Below are 20,436 nucleotides of genomic sequence, written 5' to 3' on the forward strand. Positions count from 1 at the left end.
TCAAACCACCATTGTTCTGTCACATACTACGGGGAGGATAACTCTGTCTGACTCTAGGAATCAATCCAGCATACCCAGGGTACGCATTGCCTTGCCAGAAATGCGTCCAGTGAGGATCCTGTGGACAACAAGGGAGGTCTGCTCAGGCCTCTGGGAAAGGTTTCTTGGCCAAGATGTTCACTTTCTTCTATTGGATGCTGTGATATCTGGATGAGAAGGTAAACTTTGCAGCTGCCTTGTGCCTGCAGGGTAGAGTTTCTGGCATTCCAGGGCTGGAACCTCTGGGCTTCCTGGTTGATGAAGCAATTTCCCATCTGAGTTAGGGTTTTCTCTAACGTGCTGCTTGAAAAATCTTAACTGATAAAGCGTCCCAAAGCCGCTCTGCAGTTCTTGTTACTGTGATATAGTGTGTGGTTATAAGCACAGGCGGTGGGGTCAGGCTCAAACTGGAATATTGTCTCTGCCCCTCCTGGCTCTGCAATGCTGGGCAATTACTTGATTTCTCTGGGGTGCCTCCTTTTCTCCTTCCCTGCTTTCCTATCCTGACAGCGCCATCACCCTCTGACATACGATGCATTTTACTCTATATTCATATTTATTGTCTGTCTTTCCCTTCTTTGGTATAAGCTCCATGAAGGCAGCAATTTTTATCTGTGTTGATAGTTTCTGAAGGGTTAATAAATAGTAGCTTAATAAGTAATTAATTAATAAGACAGTGACAGTTGTGTCATATGATTGTGATGATAAATTTTAATAACATGTAAATATTTCTGTGCTGCCTGGCATATTATTAAAACAAATAAAGACAATCACTTCTCTAAGTATTGGCATGGTATCCGTTAACTATTTCTAATATAAACATCTATGGAAAGTCATCTGTCATGTCAGCTACCCTCCAGAGATAATAAATGTGTGTTGTTTTAAGCTGCTAAGATTTGGGGGTAATCTGTTATGTAGGGTTAGATAACTAACAGACTTCCCATGCTCCCTGCCTTCCTCACCCTTCTCTCCATGCACTGTGTTCTCTTTCATCATCCCCAGTTTTCACTTACCCAAATATTTGTTTTCATCCAGCAAACATCTGTGTGGGCCACCTGCATGCAGGTGTTAGATATTGACAGAACTGTCAGGACCTGTCAGATTTGAGTCATGTCAAATCCCACATGCTTCAGGAGGCTTCTCTGGACTTTTGTGACGTACACTGGCCTCTTGGATTTCCACAGCACTCTCAGTCAATTCTGAGCAGCTTGGTATCAGGTTTTAAGTTCTCCTTACGGCACTCTGGTTGTTTCAACAGGCAGGAATAGGAGACAAAGCTTCTAGTAGCCATGTACCCGTTCAAATAGTGTGGAATTTCTAAATTCACGTGGGTCGTATCTCTGCATGAATCAATTTGGTTACCTCCAAACTCAGTTTCTCTTGCTGCAAACAATCTCACATGCCAATAATTACATATTTCTGAATGTTTACTCTGTGCTATAATTTCACAAGGTTATCTCATGTAATACATGACGTCCTGTGATGGAAGATCCTATGATGATAACCCATTTATAGAATGGAAAGCAAGCTTAAATATTTTAACCAATGTAGGAACAGATAAAACCAGAAATTAAAGCTGAGCAGCCAGATACCATTTGTATGCTCAGTCTCACCATGTAGTGTCATGTACACCCCACTCCCTGTAACTGAAATCATTAGATACGGAAAGAGGAGCCGCCTAGGAATGTGCAAATTAACAATTTAATCCTGACTTCTTCCTCTAGTACCTGAGTGAATTTGGCCACATCACTTAATTCACTGAGTCTCAGTCGTCTCATTTTTAAAATGGGAAAATGTCTACCTTTGTTTACGTCCCAGGATTGCTCTGAGGCTTAACATGGGATAATGTAGAGGAAAGAGCTCTGAAAAGTGCCATCCATGACATGAGAGTGACGTAGGTGTTCATGGGATCAAAAATCTGCTTTGAGCAATTTCTATGTGCTGGACGCCACATGGCAAGCCGTGGGGACACAGGGATTAGACACTGTCTGCCCCAGTGGAGCGTATAACCTGGTCGGGAGGAGGCAGGCTATAAACAAATGAAACATACATAGCACAGAGCTAGAAAGTGATTTTTACCATTGCAACAGTGATACGTAATCAACAAGGACAACAAAGATATACAGGGAATCAGTTTCCAGGTTTAAAAAAATTAAACAAAATAGCACATTGTGATGCCCTGAGGTGAGAGGGTGTTTATCGAGTTCCATAACAGCAAAGAAGTCAGTGTGGCTGAATTAGAGTGAGCCCGAGGGAGAGTATTCCAAGTAAACCAGAGTTGGGGAGAAGACAGAGTACGGCCCTGTAAGGATTTTGGTTTTCACTCTGTGAGTGATGTGATATCTATTGGAGTAGTATTATCTGACTCACCATTTGAAAAGAATTCTCTGGATCCTGTGTCAGGAGATGACGCTACCTGGTAGAGTAGGAGTAGTGCAGAGGTGGAGGAGTGGTCAGGTGCCAGGCATTCTTTGAAGGATGGAGTGAACGGGGTTTTCTGTTCCCTAGCTCAAGCACTGGGACTGAGCAGTTGAAAACATGGAGTCTGTCTTTATAAATGTGAGTGACACTGTGGGGAGCAGGTCTGGTGGGGGTCAAGATTGGGATATTGATTATGTTTGATATGCCTCTTAGACATCCAAGAGGGGATGCTTGGTAGAGCTGGATATAGGGACCTGGAGCTCAGGAGAGACATCTTGACTGCAGATGAAAATTCAGAAGTCATCATTGTATAATGGCATTTAAAGTATGGGTGGGACCACCATGGGGGTGAGTTAAAGGAAAGAAGGTGCCTTGAGACGTCAAATGTCTTGGAAATGAGAAATCAAGAGCCCCAGAAGAAGATAGTAAGAGTCTTCAGTAATGTAGGAAAAAACATAAAGAGTATGTTCTTTGAAATTAAGTGATGAAAACATGTTTCAAGAATGATGGAGTGATAACTAAGTAAAACGTTGCTATTGAGTCAATTAAGACAAAAATTACAAATGGAATATCGGGTTTAGCAACAGAGAGGGTAGGGGAACCTTGAAAAGACAGGTATTGTCATCATTATTATTGTATTTAATGAGTGGAAATAATGTTGAATTTGAAGGCAGGACACTTGGGTCCAAGTTAAAAAAAAAAAAAAGGAAAGAGATTAAAAACAAGAATGCTTTCCTCACAAGGTGATTGTGATGATCCAATGGTATAAGGACGTGTAACATACTCTGGGCGACATGACGGGAAATGCAAAAGCCGACTCAAAAACTCCAAGGTCATGGGGCATATGTGATCATTAAATATCTGTAACGACTTTTATGCTTTCAAAGACTTTCAGCCACACACCAGCCCCCACCCCCCCAACGCACACGCACACACACAGTGTACACAGATTCCCTCAATAATACTAGAGACTGAATACTTATCATGAAGCTCTGGAAGGTTTAGGAGTTAAGCCAGCCTGTTGCAACTCTGGTGCTGCTGACATTACCAGACGGCATTAATTTAATTCCACTCAGTTATGCTTTTAAATTTGATTTCAGAAATGTGTCATAAAAATGCTATTGAGAAGTACAGGGCTGCATTGCTAAGCAGGCCGGGCGCCTGTGTCTGTTGTGGCAATGCACCAGGGAAATGGACTGGGTTCAGGTTAAGCCAGTGGACTTCGGGGAGTTTACTCTTCACCGGGATCTAGTGACAGAGGTTTGCTGATCCCGGATTCCTTACTGTGGAGACGAGATCAGAAGCAAAGCATGGATCCCTGGGGAATAAGGAAAGGCCTTGCAAAGACTAAAGGAAAGCGTTTGAAAAATTGAATTTTAATAAATAACAAGGATAGTGTAAAAGCCTTTGCATAGATATGGACTGAGTATATTTTAAAGTACGTTAGCTCACCTATTAACTACGTTGTGTCATCAGGATTACTTTCTCATCTCCTTTCTCTGTCCTCAGTTTCCCTGTGCTTAAACTGACAGTAGTGGAGCAGATGAGTTGTCTTCAGAGAGAGACAAAGCTTCCTCAAAGTGCATACACAGTGACCCATGGGGAGAAGGAAAGAAAATTCTGAAACTTTTACTTTCATTTATTTCTAGTGCATCTTTTAAAATTTGTATGCTTATGTATGTTTTTGTAATGCACATAATATAACTAGCAAGTCAATAAATAAATATGTATATATTGTATGTGTGTCCTCCCTCTCTCTCTCTCTCTCTCTCTCTCTCTCTCTCTCTCTCTCTATATATATATATATATATATATATATATATATCTTTTTAGTTGATTGATTATGTATCCTGATAGAGACATGTAATCAAAGTAACCTAGAGAATACTTCCCTGATTGATCTCTCAGAGCTTTTATAGCTCCTTTTTTTTTCTTTTTTTAAAATGATTTTATGGTCCTGGAATGAGTTATTCTAATCATTGTGATTATCTTAAAATAGTGAGATGGCAGTTTGACTATTAAATTGACTGCTCAGCTTTTGGCTTTTGGTGATTAAAAAAAGATTAACTCCTTTTACCAGGAACATAGTGAAAGCAGTAAGGGCTATCTCGGTTTCCATATGTCTAGAATGTCTCAAAAAACCTCACATGAAATCCCTGAGTGGTCGCAAGGGATTTTAATGTGTTTCATGGTGTCTCAGCTATAGTCCTAGCTCTGACACTGATTTGCTGTGGCAGCTTAACCTACTCACTGCCCCTCTCTGGGCGCCACAGTCCACTCTGCAGATTTGGACTTTTGGATTTCTCCTGATGCAAATCTCCGCTCAAAGCTGGCTTGCTCAGCTAGGTCTCTCTGACCCCTGCCTCTCAGGGCTGCCTCATCCCCTGCCTGCAGTCGCTCTTTATCGCACGCACCATTTTACTGTCTTCATAGAACAATAACTATATGAAACTGTCTATTTATTATTTTGTTCATGTGTTTATTATCTGTCTCCTCTAACTAGAATGTGGGCTCCATGGAAACCAGAGCCAGATGTACCAGGAGGCAAATGAAGTGTAAGCTGCAGGACCCCCGGGGGTTGCGTTAGCCATGTGACCACACGGCTATGTTATGTTTTGTTTCAGAAATTTCAAAAGGAAACTATTCCATTACATCACTGGTATAGACCACTGTCTCTTTTTCTCCGACGCTCCTCCCATTACACTCTGCTTCAGGTCCAGGGCTGTGGCTCTGTTTGCATCCAGCTGAAGGGAATTTGAATTGGGTATGTAATTTGTAAGGCACGGTGGGGGGATATGTTTTCGTGTAGGTTGTCATCCCTTGCTTGATTGCATAAGTCATTGTTAGCATGATTCCACAGATTCGTAAGGGGCAGTGCTAAGACTCAAAGGGGTATTGGCTTCCAGTCTTATGATCTTAGCATTGCCCTTTCTGTAAACGGAGTGGTCAACAGGTGTGTGTTTCCAAATTTGTAAGTATGATAATATGTTTTCTGCCACTTGCCAGAGTTGAACACTCATTCCAGACCTACCTGCCTAGCTCCTCGTCTCGTTACCCTTGCTGTCCAACTTGCTTGCTGCTCTATCTGAACAATATCATGTTGACTCTGTTAGACTGGGTCTTTGCCCATCTCTTTCACTGGTCAAAATTGCCTGGCCCAATCGAATCTTAGCAGCGTGTTCTCATTCAGTTCTTGCTTACATGACACGAACTACAGATATCAACAGAGTTAGCGTAAATGTCGGAACACATCAATCCAATATGGATCTTGATCACAAACTGGTTAGTGGCAATTATCAATGCAAAGAATGTGTAAGCTACATCATTGCACAAGAAAACGTGAAATTCTCTGAAGTCTGAATGCTCATATAATTAAGAAATTTGACAGTAGTTTTCCTACAATGACATCACTGCTAAATAGTTGCATACCAATTTTCAATAATGAGTTGTGAAGCTGAATGGAACTTTTTCAATGTGTCAATTAAGAAAAAGAAGTACTGGAGGAAAAAACAACAACCCTGAATTAACTATCTAATCTCTCTATAGAAAATAATGTAAAAACATAACCATATGAAAACATCAAAAATATACAGGTAAAATACAGACCACATTATAAAGGTATGGCATGCAGGTTATAGAGGAAACTCATGTATTTCTGGCTTTTATGAAATTTATCTCGGCATTTCAGCATAGTAAGCAGATTAGCATTGCAATGTGTTATGATTTCTTTTCTAGTTTTAAATAAAGATTTACTTTCACATCTAAGTTTTTATTCATTATTTCTGTATTCTTTCCTTAAGGGGGCATTACGATTTTATAGGCTATAGAGTACGCTCTGGTGGGGACTTTGTGTTTTTCCCTAAAGCCTGTATTCCCAGCATTTAGAGCCAGGAGCGCGTCAGCAAGTATTTGGAAGAATCACTCAGTGTTCTCTAAGAATGCCTCTTCAACTTGATTTACTGTTGTTCTTGAGAACCAGAGGATAGGAACTTTGACTTTTATTTCTTAGAGGCCATTGAGAATTTCTCCAGGGAGATCTGCTTCTGGTGAGGCTTACAGAACCCACTTTTAACAGGCACCCCGGTGCATTCGACAGCCCTCTGCGATAGGTGCTGTGGCCTCCACAGAAACCTCCCTGGCTTGTCTGTACTTACTGGCTGTAGCACAGTTGGGGCGTCCCTGTGGGTAGCAGGTCGCTAAGGACCTGGCTTCCGTTAGTAAATAAGGTCACATACAGAGTCCCTATATTCATGGCACTGTCCCCTACCACTACCATCACTCCCCTCCCCCCGAGTCTGTCTTGTCTCCTCTGCCCCGTAAAATATAGATCAGAAACCTCTTGTCCTGGGTTGATGACGCTGATACGCCCCACATGTGTATTCTGTGCCAATATTTGGCAATTCACTTGGGAGATCCATAGAACCGCTTATGCCATTCATCTGTAGGAACAAAAGCAACAAAAAGTACAGCAAAACAAAATACTTTTTATTTTCCTTTTTCTCTTCATTCCTTGCAGAACAAAATTCAATACTCCTAGCATGAAAATCAAAATCAAGGTTCCTCCTGATGTGGCTTCAACTAACTGTCCTGATGGATTTTAACTTATGGAGATGTAATGCTGGGGATGGGACAGCCATCTTGTCACCATCATAATCATGTTTGGGCCCGAGAAACATCCAGTACATATGTCTAATCATTCTCTGATGGCTGTGTAATGGAGATTATATGTATCTTTTCCCTTCGTCAGTGTCCATGGTTATCTAAATAGGTGTCATGATTTCCTTAGTAGGAAAACCAAAGAAAACAAATCCCCTCCATCTTTGTGTTAACTAGAGGGATTAGAAAAGGGCACTGTACACAGATGCTAGTCACTGAGAGCTTATTGAATTGAATCTGTGTTCATTCAGGCACAGTCCAGTCAACCTGTCAAAACTTCGTAAAATAATTTATGTGCCTAACACAGTGCCTGACGTGTAGTAAAAGATAATGGGAAAGAGTGAATGAGTATCAGAGATACATTAAGGGGAGTTATCATTATCTTCATCCTGTCAATTCGATTCCCTGGTCAACATGAATAATAATAACTAATAATAATAATAATAGTAATAATAATAATAAATTTACAGAGTATTTTCTTTGAGGCAGGGACTTGCTGAACACTTTTAAGGGTGTTATCTCAACTTAAAATGGTAGGTTATCTTACTGTTCCCATTTTACACGGGATGAAAACTGATTTTTAAGAAGACAAATCACTCAAAGTCACACAATTAATGAGCGAGCAGATCAAGGATTTCAACACAATTTTGACTGATCTGCCTTCTCACTATGTTATAATTCGTTTCAGCTTGAAGAAACAGCAAGAAGTTATAATCTGATTTGTGTTTATATTTCTCCTCTCAAAAAACCCCCATCTTTGATGGTATGTGCATCACATATCGTCCCCATCATTCTATATAAGAACTAGTTGAGAATTCTTTGCAGTTGTTGTTCTCTCTCTCTTCCTCTCCATCTCCGTCCTTCTGACCCCAGTGGAGTTACATCTTCCTTGTGGCTTCCAGTCTCATCCAGCATAGCATAAGGTTCTTGGCTCTGCAGGCCGACAAACTAACCTTGGCATAATAAATGACCTGCAGCTTCAGAATGCCTCTGGAATGCCAAACGACCACAGCTCCCAGGCCTCTGGAATGTGGAATGGCCCCAGCAGTAGCCAGGTGACCCACAGCTGCACGCCACTGGAATGAGAAATAGATTTCGGCTCCTAGAATACCAAGTGCCTGCTCAAGGAAAAAATAATGGACACACTTTCCTGCTGAGGAAAAAGAAATGGTAGTGACTGACTTTGATGCGATGAGATAGCTGTCTGTTAATACTAGGAACACCCGAGTCTGAATCAGGGTAACCTCTTTGAATCGCCTGCTGAAAAATTTCTGATCCTCCCCAAATCAGAGAAGCAGATTTCTTCCCGTGGGTGGAAATGTGCTCCCTTCATTTTGTGCTTCCTATACTTTGCCTAAAAGAAGAAACAAAAATCTTATTGGAAAATTCATTTTCCCAGTGCATTAATTTGGACTTAGGAAGCTTTGTAATCCCTTCAGACTGCTTCAGCATCTACAGAGCCCTATTCAGAGAAGCAATCCCCAGTGAGGGCACCTGAAGGCTTTCTGAAAGTTGCCTGCCAAGGAGAAACGGTGTAAAGATAGTTGCATCAATCATACTCAATAACTGGGAGTTTAGTGATTCTCCCCATTTTTACTTCATCCTTCTTTTTTCCTTCATCGTTCTTTTTCCTTCTTCTTCTTTTTGTTTTGCAGTGACATTCTCGGTGACTATTTCTTTTTTCCCCTCTCTCCTTTCCATTGCATTTCAATGCACTGGTTTTAAAAGGAGGATTTGCAAACTGAGTATTAAAACTCCAGGGCCCTACATCTCCAAAATCGATAAGACGATAAGAAGATAAGAGGCCAAACCCACTGAAAGCTTGTCTCCTGGTGTCTGTGAAACTTGCGGGCTGGGCTATAATACCCCTAAGCCAAAGCAATCTTCCCACTTCCTCCTCCTCCTCCTATCCCGCCTGCCTAATGCAGGCAGATCAACTTAGTATTAAAATTCCCCACACTTTGGCAAATTAGTACCCAGGAGGCTGCTGACTCAATCAGGGCTTGTTTTACTTACAGTGTAGTACTGAGAAAAGGCCATAAACTCCAGCCTGACAGATCCATAATGCTCATTTCAATATGTTTTCCCCTGTGTGTGGCCTTGCTGAGGAACTTTCATATTCCGCCAACAAAATATAACAAACATATTAACGACGTGTGGTAAATTGCCATTGGATATACTGGGTCCTTATGACGGAAATAGTTGTGGGTAAATGAGATTGTCTGCCTGCCTGATACCACTTTGGGGGTCCAAAATGCTGCATTGTCCTGAAGGGATGTGGGCAGTTACCAATAGAGGCACACAGATGCCCTTACCCAGGGCAGATGGGGCGTTGGAAACCCCAAACAAGAGAATGTCAGAGCTAGAAGAGATTATAGATAATGTCTAGCTAAATGCATTAATTTTATATATATTAAAATCAAGAGTCACAGAGGGAATGTAAGAAGCCCACAGTTGCCCAGCAAGTATGTGATTCCAGATGGGTTACTTTCTGTATTTCTGAGGTCATACTTGATTTATATAAATGCTTGTTTTAAGCCAATTAAATAGAGCCACTGCCAAAGATAGCCAAAGGAAAGACTTAAACAATTATCTTGAGAGCTGGCAACAGTTGGTAGGACCCTAACTGCAAATGGAGTGCAACCCACATTTCTGTCTGACCATATATTGGGGGACCTCAACCTGACAGTTGCCAAGCCAAGTTCTCAGGACATAAAATGAGGGAGAGAAAGGATCCACAACTAATGTGTACCTGAAAGCAAATTCACAAGGCACAGTTCAAAGATCTAATTCTTACATACCGTGTTTCCCCGAAAATAAGACCTAGCTGGACAATCAGCTCTAATGCATCTTTTGGAGCAAAAATTAATATAAGACCCGGTATTATATTACATTATTATTATACTATGTCATATCATATCATATTATTATATTATATAAGACCTGGTCTTATTTTACTATAAGATATAGTAAAATAAGACCAGGTCTTATATTAATTTTTGCTCCAAAGGATGCATTAGAGCTGCTTTTCTGGGTAGGTCTTATTTTGGGGGAAATATGGCATGTGTTTTTCCTGCAATCTTAATTTGGAAAGGAAGGGACACGATGAAATTGTCCCTTTCCCTCTCTGCTAGGCACCACAGAGATACAGGTGAGCTGACTTTGGTAAGAATTCTTACCCTTTGTTGTCTTGTGTCAATTTTCTCAGGACGCCATTTGATAGTTCTGGAGCGATTGTGGTATCCCAGCAGGTCTCATCCTGGTCACCAGAATCATAGAGGAAGAAAAATATTTTTCCTCTCTCTTTCATGGTGAGTGCTTGGCTGAGACCCCTTTTCCTCTCGGGCACCTCGTACATTGATAAGCTTATCTAAAATGGTTAAGAGTTCTCCACTGGGATCACTGTAATTCAAGATTATCTTTGCTAAGGTTAACCTACTTGTTCAGCCTTAAAACAGAATTTTATTCACCTGAGGCCTCCCGCTGGACCCAGGTGGTTTCTAAATTGGACCCAGTCTGATGCAGACGCCGCCCGGTGTTTAAGTCGGACCCAATCTGACGCGGGCTGGTTTCCGGAAGAAGAAATGCTCCAAGTCTGACAGCTCCTAACAGAGAAGCTGCGGAGCTGGGATCCGAGGGGGGCCTTACCCACCCCCTCCTGAGGCCTCCAGGAAGCAGCAAGCTCCCGGAGCTTAACAGGTACCTGCGCCTTGTGGCCAATGGCTCGTGGGGTCTCCTTGGGTTCCTTCTTCTGTGACCGAAACTGGTAAAAGGTAAACTGAGGCATAGTACAGTTTTTTTTTAAGAGTTTATTTGAGCAAAAGTGAATTCGAATCCAGCAACATCCCATGTCGCGGATAGAAAGGAATGCTGAGGGGTGGTACAGAATGCAAGACATTTTATAAACGGAAGTGAGTGGGAATGAGGAAGTTAGACAGCAGGTCCTCCAATAATGTTGTTTGCTTCCATATCGTTTCGTTATAACTTTGATGAGAAAAAGTAATTGAATCTGAGCTGCGGCAACTGTCTGTGTGGAGTGTGCATGTTCTCCCCATGTCTGTGTAGGTTTTCTCCAAGGACTCCGGGTTCCTCCCACATCCCACAGGTGTGCAGGTGAGGCAACGGGCCAGGGCTCAGGTGGCCCAGTCTGCGTGTGAGGGCGCCCTGCGGTGGAAGGGCGCCCGGCGCAGGGGGGGTTCCTGCCTGGTGCCCCGAGCTGTTGGAATAGGCTCCCGCCACCAGTTACCCTGAACTGGAATAAGCGGGTTGAAAAATAATTGTCTCTCCTGTTTTTATTCATCTCTCTGAAATGTATGTATAGCTCACATTTATTTCAGTGTTTCATATTAGAAGTGTTCTGGGTTTATTTGGAAGTGTGATGTTTTGTGGCCAGAAATACGCTGTAGGAACTTCACTCTTGTTTATATCAATTAGCCTGTGGTCAAACTGGTTTTCTTATACCTCGTGTCACTTAAACTAGTGGTTTCCAAAAACCTATCCATGACATTAAGTGAGGATTTATTGTACTAGACCAAAAAAAAAAAAAAAGAAAGTTGGTTATTGCTGTTTTCCTTAAGGGGATGACAGGTGTTCTTCATCATGCAGACCCCCTAACTAGTGCTGCTCAGGCAATTCCTGAGTGGACTGGTTTAAGATTCCATTTCTGGAAGAGCCGAAAGTGCCTGTAAGTTAAGCCCCAGTTTGGTGAAGTGGGGATTAGGATAAATGCTTCTTATTTTAGACCTGTTGTCTTGCTTTTAACATACCCTTTCTTCCTTTTTTTCCTTCCTCCCACCTCCCCTTTCTTCACCAAATATCTGTTTATTATTAGGCACTCTGTAGGCCCCCACGAGTATAACAAAACAGATGTGATTCCTAACCTTTTACACAATACACGTAATTAATTGTAACATGTGAAATATCCGAGGATGGGAAAATAAAGGTTATTATGGGAGACCAGAAGCGAGACAGTATAGCCTGGGTGGGGGGAGATCAGTCCCAAGGCAGGGACTTCCAAGGTGAAACCTGGAGCACTGACAGGAGCAAACCAGATTAAGGGTGGAAGTGGGAGTGGGGGAGGGGCTAGAGAGGAAGTAGGAATTCAGTGTGAGGAACATTAATTGTGTGCTGGAAAATTAATTTAAGATAAATGAGTTTTTCTCATAGGGAGGTAGAAGGGGAATAGAAGGGAGCTTCCATAAGATGAAGCCATACAATGGATTTAGAATTTAGTCTGTGGGCAAAGGCAACTAAGAGTCATTGAAGGGATTGACATGGCTGAATTTTTGTCTTTGGGGAAAAAATTATATGGCTGCAGCAAATATGGCGGCCACTGATAAGCACAATAGTTTATTGATCTCATTGTATTTTTACAATAAATAAATTTGCAAATAAATCAAACAGTAGACAATGAAATAGCTTCAAGGATACTTTTAAAGAATAAGTCTCAAAGCCCCAAATTAATCATTTGAGTGGCAACAAAAGGAGAGTTGCAAATATATAGTATAACAAAAGAAGGCAGATTTTGATGGAAATTCACAGATTTGCACAAAGCAGTTGCACAATGTTTAGGATAACTGACATTCCTTTACACCAATTCAGCATTCTGTAAATGTAGAACTTAGTGCTAAGCCCCCGTCTCTTCCACCATAAAATTTTTATCTTATGGGAAAGAAATAATTAATAAGAAGTGGAGAGAAAAAAGTATAAGTGATATAAACTTTCTGCACCACCAAAATGGCTTAGAAACCTACAGAGACAAAGAGTGCCCTGTTAATGTCTAAATTGTGAGTAATGTCAATCTTTAAAATAGCCAGAAAGGTTGGATGGATGTGGAATCTCAGGACAAAATGGAAGAACTGGATCATTAACTGGGCTACAAAGTATCCACTACACACTTAAGTGCTAAGAATGAGTGATCTATAATGCTATTCTCTTAGAAGTAAGCATTTTGTAAATGTTAACAATTCCTCCAAAGTTTATCATTAGGCTGGCCACATTGGGTGATGTTGGATAAAGTTGGAATTTAGCTATCATATTTGAGCAGAACTCATTCAAGAGTTTTAGAGTCCATGTTGGATTGGGAGGTGGGCAAAAAGGAACAAACATAGCTCTTAAGGGATAAGACAACAATGTCATAATAGGTGAGAGAAGATTTCTAGAAATAACTCATAGAAGGTCAGTTAGGAGCATATTTTATGGTCACAGGTTTATGACGATCTGTCAATAACCGACTCAGTCATTTAACAAGTCAAATATATTTACTGACTACCTACTATGTGCCTGATACATGATTTTGGGCTTGAAGATAAACAGTGTTCCTCATTTTATGGAATTTTCAGCCTAATGAGGGAGACAAATGATAAAATAATAAGATAATTGCAGACAGTTCAAGGAAGAAATAAAATAGAGGAATAGGATGAAGATGGAAAGTGGGGGAGGAGGATAAGACAGCCATTTGAATGTACTATTTAGGTCTCCAAATGGGCCGCATTGCTCCTCTCTGATGTCCATCACCCCGTTTGCACGGAGGCCACACTACCCATTGCTCTTCCTTGTCAGTGACAGAGCTTGGAAGGGAGCCTCAGGCGTGGAAGATGTTGGAACCTTCTAACATTCAACTTTGGCCCAAGGACTTCCCTATAGCTATACCAGACTTTCCTTACAATCGGTATGTAGCTTCCGTTGCTTTTACCCAAGCTTCTTTCTTTCCCTCGCTCCATTCTGGGTCAGAACTGCATTAGTGTAATACTCTCCCAGCCTCTCCTGGGAGGATCCTTCCCCATTTCCTTTCACAAGCATTTCCCCTGACAAATTTCTTGTGTGTTTAATTCTATCTTGGCATCTGCTTCTTAGCGGGCTCAGTCTAACATAGAGTCCTTAAATGAGGTGGAGAATAAGGTCTCTAAGAGGAAGTAATATTAACACACACACACACACACACACACACACACACACGGTAAATGATGGTAAGGATGTTGTATAAAGGTCTAGGGAAAAAAAAATATTCCAAGCACAGGGAAGAGCTAGTGCAAATGCCTTCAGAAGACATGCTTAAGTGCCAGGAGAGCGTAGCTTTAGATTTCTAGAATATTAAGAATGGCAAATCTGAATGAGAAGAAAGAGAGGTGACTGACCCATCATGAGAATAACTGAGTTTCAGAAGCTATGGTCAAACTCAAGGGTGGAGCTCCTGACGGCAGTTGAAGGGAGGTATTTTATACTCATGGTCTCTCCTCCGATTATTCTCATCACTCTGTTCACTAATTGCAAAGCAGAGTCTCACTCTGGGCTTGCAGTTCTGGGACTATGGCCTGCGTGTAGCTTCTCCATCCGCCGCGGTCTGTCATTTAACTAGCCTTTGATTAATACCAGGGTTTTGAGACCAGCACAATCATAATTCCAGACTCCATGTACATCACAAGGTAGATAAATAAGCAGAGGATCTGTTTCCTCCTCCGCATGTTCTGGACCTTAAATGGCTGAGCATCAAAAGTAAGTGCTGAAAAAAATAAAATAAGCAAGTGCTGGAGGTTGGGTCAGGGAAATGAAGTGTAATGGGAGGGGGAGTGCCTACACATCTGTATTTGCATACACGTATACTCAGGTCTTGACATTTTTGCAGTAGGAGGATATCGTCCACTTACTATATTCAAGACTTGGTTTCCTCTTCTGTAAAATGAAGCAGTGAGAATGCCAGACACACGTGTCTAGCCACAAAGTTGTTGGGATATCTGATAGAGCTTAAATAAGAGATGAAACTGCAAATGCTTGCCATCTGCCTTTCCCTAATGACAAAAGAAAAATACCTTTCACCATTCACTTTCTTACATATTTTTAGTCCCTATGGTGAATTTTATCTTTGTCAGCTCTTTTCCTGGTATTATTTCCTGGTATTCTGATGAATTTCGATTGGAGTGAGCTAAAATTTACGTAGGACAGGGGTAAAATAGTGGAAGAAAAATGGGTAAGAAAGATAAGATCAGGGCAGCCTGGAAGAAATAATATTCCCTTTGATCTTCTTTAAAGTCGTCTAGGAAATCTTCTAAATTACGTAATTATCTATTATCACCACATTATATTTCTTTGAATGCAATGCTCTGTCAAGACCATATCATGCAAATTCAATTTGTATGCATTACAAATAAAATTAGAAAACAGATGGGAAATTGTTTTAATATCGTAAGAATGAGAGCCATTGCTATCTTGGGGAGCTAGTATCTTTGATGGTAAATTTTAGGCTTTGGTTTGGATAACAAGTTCAACTCCTAGCTCTTCCCACTTAATTGTTTTGGAGACTTGGCCACCATAAGGAATTTCCGTGAGGAAACTTAATCACCAGTTTCCTTGTGAAAGAGCAAATGATATAAAATTTGCATACTTCCTAAGTTTGTTACAAAGATAATAACTTGTATGTCAGTTGCTTTGAGATTATAAATCATTATGTTGAAGTGACATAGACACATATATAAAACCCTTGGAATATTCTAACTCTGACACATTTTTTAAAGTGTTAAATAATCTTTTGTGTTTTTCAGTGCTAGTTTTGTTTATTTTTTATCTTTGTTATATGCTCAAAACTATTAATGATGTTGATAATAAATGGTCAGCATTCACACACACACACACACACACACACAAACACACAAACACACACACAAATACCCATTGCTACTATTCATGTATCCAAAGTCTTTTTATTTATTTTGTAGTTAGGAAATAAGAAAGACCTATCCGATTAAAACATGGAGTTGAAGACATCCATGGGGGAGAAAACATGGAAAGTAATGGAAAGATGGGTGTCCCCTAGGATTTGAGCTACTCTGAGCACAAAGCATGAATGTTTTATATACCAGCTGCTAGAGTTTGAATGTTTGTGTCCTGTTGAAATCCAGATGTCAAAATTCTAAAGTCCAATGTAATGGTATTAAGAGGTGGAGCCTTTGGGAGGTGGTTAGGTCCTGAGAGTGGAACCCACATGAATGAGATCGGTGCTCTTATAAAACAGACTCCACAGAGCTCCCTACTCTTTCACTATGTGAGGATACAATGAGAATTCTGTGACCCCGAAGAGGTCACCCTGATCTTGGATTTCCAGCCTTTACAACTATAAAAAACAAACAAACAAACAAACAAAAATCTGTTGTTGATAAGCCACCCAGTTATGTCAGCCTGAACAGATTAAGACACTAGGAGCCCAAATTTGATGCAGAACTTGGAAACAAGGGCTCTGTCCTCCTATCCCTTTCTTCAGTATCTGTTCTCCACTCATTTCAATAACAGAACCAGCATTCTTTCAGCAACACAAGGATTGGTAGGTTTGGGAGCACGTTGGGTTACTACTATCTTTGGCAAGAATATTGGCTCTCCTTTGGTGGAAAATGCAACAGAAAGCAAGGCTCCACCTAGTGCAGGTAGGGGTAGAGACAACTCAAGAGTCTGCACAGGAAACAAAGACCATGAAGGTAACATACAGGGGTGAGTGCATCTCCTGGCTGCTCTGTGTGCATCTGTGAGGCACCCCTCTGAGGATCCATTTTGAGACCCATTAATCCCAGTCATACTTGGGTAATATTTATCAATTCCACACACGTCAGGGCTCCATTACAATGTAATACATCTGAGAAATGGGCCACATGAGAGACAGAAAGAGAAAGAGATAATGAGGAAGGGAGGCCGGGAGGGAGAGAAAGCTATGGAAATTCAAAGGAGTAAGAAATTAAAGGGCAATGACAACAGCAAATACTCAGCGATTACTAAGTGTCAGGCACTAAAGTGGGTGCGTGTGTGTGTACATGAACAGACAAACATAAATACACATATGGACACACATATGTAATCATGTATATATTTTCCTCAACACCCTGAGGGAGGTAAATTAGTATCTTGCCTCTAGAAAACTGAGGCAAAGAGAGATTAAGGAATTTGCCTAAGGCCATAATGCTAGTGAGTAAGGGAGCTGGGATATTAATCCCAGAAATCTTGTTTTAGGTTCAAACTAGAAATCATTATATTCTGCTGCCTAGATCCAAAGAAGACAGTTTTGTTTGTTTTGTTTTGTTTTGTTTTAAAATCTGGATCTTAAAAGATGAGAAATGGAAAGGGGTTCATCAAGCAGAAGAAATACCGTGAGCAGAGGAAGTACGGATGTGGATAGCTCAGTACACATAACAGAATGGTGGAAGATAATAGTTCCTTGTAGGGTATACAAGATGAATGGTCTGGAAACTCAGGATCTTTTTTCTCAACCTGTCATCTAAGGCTCATGGGCTTATGTCAGTTGGTCACAGGGTAGTAGAAATGCCAGTGATGAGAAAGTCAATGATGAGAAAGCTATGGAAATTCAAATGATGAATTTGAATTTCCTAGGGTAGATGAAATTTGAATTTCATAGGGTAGATGAAATACAAATGATGAGTTTGGGAGCCACAGCGACACACCATAGAAATACTCATCCATGACAACTGTTGCTCTGAAGTTGTATCATCCCGTATTTGGATTCCCCGAGGCAGTGGCTCTGGACAAAGTTGAAGGGCCTAGACAGTGAGGGTACCTTCCAGTGTCTGAGATTTCCTGGGAGATCAAAGTCCTGTCTAGTGTCATCTCTCTTCTGCCTGCTGGTGTGAGGATTCCCTGCAATCATTTGTCTTTGATCAGAGGTCGGGTCGTCTTCTCCCTCATCTCCTGAAGCATAGCGCACAGGACTCAGAGGCAACATGATAACATGTGAGTTGCCAAGGTTCCAAATGGCCCCTCTCTGTGGACTTCTTGGTTTCACACTTTCTGGGCTGGAAATGCCTCTCCTTTGCAAGGGCAGATGCCAAAGACTCAAATTTTCTGCCAACTCAGTTAACAAGCACTTATTGATCACTTACTGAGTACAGAGTGCCAAATAAATTGTGTTGGAAGATGAGACAGAAATAGCAAACATGGTACCTGCAGAGGTATAGACACTAATGGGAGCAGAAGTCACTCTTGGAACAAAAGTAGGATGGTTGTAATTTAATAAGATGCAAATACAAAATGATTCATTATATTTCATTATAATTCTGTGCCACTTCTAATGATAGGCTCAAAGGGAATTATGATAACTAATGGTTTCTAAATGCTGCTCTGGTGGTAGTAAACATCCAAAACAGAGCCACTGACACCAAGAACATAATGTGATCTGTAGCATCACCGGTTAGGCTTGATCACAGAAAACACATGTGTATTTCTTTGAAGTTTGGGAAGAGGTAATCATTCCTATATCATCCATGGCTCAGACTTTAATGATTCCCAATGCAAATCTCCTAAGAGGAAAAATCAGTTTTACTTTACAAATTCAGGGTTAGGGAGATATTTAGGAAAAGTCTAAAATGTTTAGTCAAGAGCTGGAGTAGAATGTGTGTGTGGAGCAATGCAGTCTACAATTAGGGAAGAATTGATCAAGGGCAGCTTCCTGGAAAAATTGTGTTTTAAGTTCCTTTTTGTAAGTAGTGAAGGTGTACAATAACCCAAAGATGACAGGACATTCCAGGAAACATTCCAGAAAATTTTGGATTCACTACAGGCTGATTTGGCTACAGGGCAGGTTTAGCAGGCTTAAATATGGAGGCAATAAAAATTACCTGTAAAAGATGTGTAATTGGCAGATGAAGGAAGACCTTGAATGTTTGATAATTCCCCGTTAATCATATTTATAAAACTAAGTCATTATTCAGAAATTAACACTGGTTCCAAATTAATTTAGAGTGACAAAGTGAGACTTGTTTAATTCATGTATATGAAATTATTAGGATCTCTTCTGATAGAACAGGACAGGGAGAGGGAAGAAGGGAAGGAGGGAGGGAGGGAGAAAGGAGAAAAGAGAAGGAGGGGGAGAGAGAATGAGAGAACAAGGCTATTTTTAAATAATCACAAATAATTGCTACATTTTATGTTGAAACAGGAATTAGACCTCAAATTAAAGGAGAAACAAGTGAGACAAAATGGCGAGGGAGAGAAAATAAAATGGAGAAAAAGGAGAAAAGTTTCAAAGGAGACATAAATGGAAAGAGGAAAAGGATAGCAAAGGGTGAAATGGGGCAGAGGTAATGACGTGTTCAGAAACAGCTTTGAAAAAAAACCTTGTTCCAAGGATCTGAGAGTTAATGGGGACTCTCTCATCCTGAGAATTCGTATGTGGTGTTTCGGAGATGTTGGAGATATTTTGGGGAACTATCACAGGAGCTATGAAACCGAGGCATATCTAAGCCATTCATACTCTGTTTCTCCTTCCGAATTTGCCAATTAAATAATCCGTTCCTACTTCTGTAGGGAGAATGAGTCAGGGGCTAAGAGAGAGGTCACAGAATGGTACTAGTGGAAGTCCCTCCATGGGGAGGTCCAACACCAAGAGAATGGAGACTCTCTGCTAACAACTCTGCCCTGCTAAGCCATCCGGAACATGGTTTTATCACCTTCACTCACTGTCTGCTCTGTTGGTTTGAGTTGGAGGGAATGGGAACCATGACCAACCACTAAGAAGTTCAGGCATTATGTACTCAGGTGCAGTTACAAGTTACAATGAAGGCTGGGACACAAGAAATGTTCATTTTATCATCTTTCTAGTCCTAGGTTCGTCTGTTCTTTGTTAGTCTCACATGAGTTGGGTGAAGTGCCCACAGCAGAATTCTCAGCATGGAGACAGGGAGCATGGAATCTCCACCCCGTGGCACATCAGGAGATTAATCCTTGACTCCCGCCACTACATCCAGTCGTCCCCAGGTCTGTCCTACTTGCAAAATATTTGAATTTGTTCCGTTATCTCCATTTTTACTATCTGTGTTTTTGTCCACACCATCATTACCACTCACCTGGATCACTGCAAATGCCTTCAAAGTGTTCTTTCTATCTCCATTATCAATTTCCATTCCCAGTTCCATGCTCATAATCTCTGGTCTTTCCAAAGCCAGGAGAACCTTTCAAAATGCAAATCTGAATCCACCATGCCGCTGCTTTGCTAACCATCCAATGGCTGTCCACTGCCTTCGTACGACTATGTAAACTCCGGGTGCCTTGTAGTGGGCTTGCATAACTTGGCCCCTGATCACCTCTCTAATTGAGAATTTTTAAACTCTAATCCCTTACCCGCCCCCTTACAATATGTACTGTTCAACTTGCCTCATTTCCTTGAAGACACTGGGCTTTGTTTCCCTTCTAGGCGTTTTGCACATTCTGATCCCTCCTCTTGGAACACACACATCCTTGTCCATCTGCCCTTGCCTGGCTCCTATTTATCTCCATCATTTCCTTCCAAAAGTCTCCTTTGTCCCAGAGCTGTGTTCTGTAATGTTTTCA

Source organism: Rhinolophus ferrumequinum, chromosome 12 (genome assembly GCF_004115265.2).
Source record: "Rhinolophus ferrumequinum isolate MPI-CBG mRhiFer1 chromosome 12, mRhiFer1_v1.p, whole genome shotgun sequence".
In the NCBI taxonomy this organism is placed as follows: domain Eukaryota; kingdom Metazoa; phylum Chordata; class Mammalia; order Chiroptera; family Rhinolophidae; genus Rhinolophus; species Rhinolophus ferrumequinum.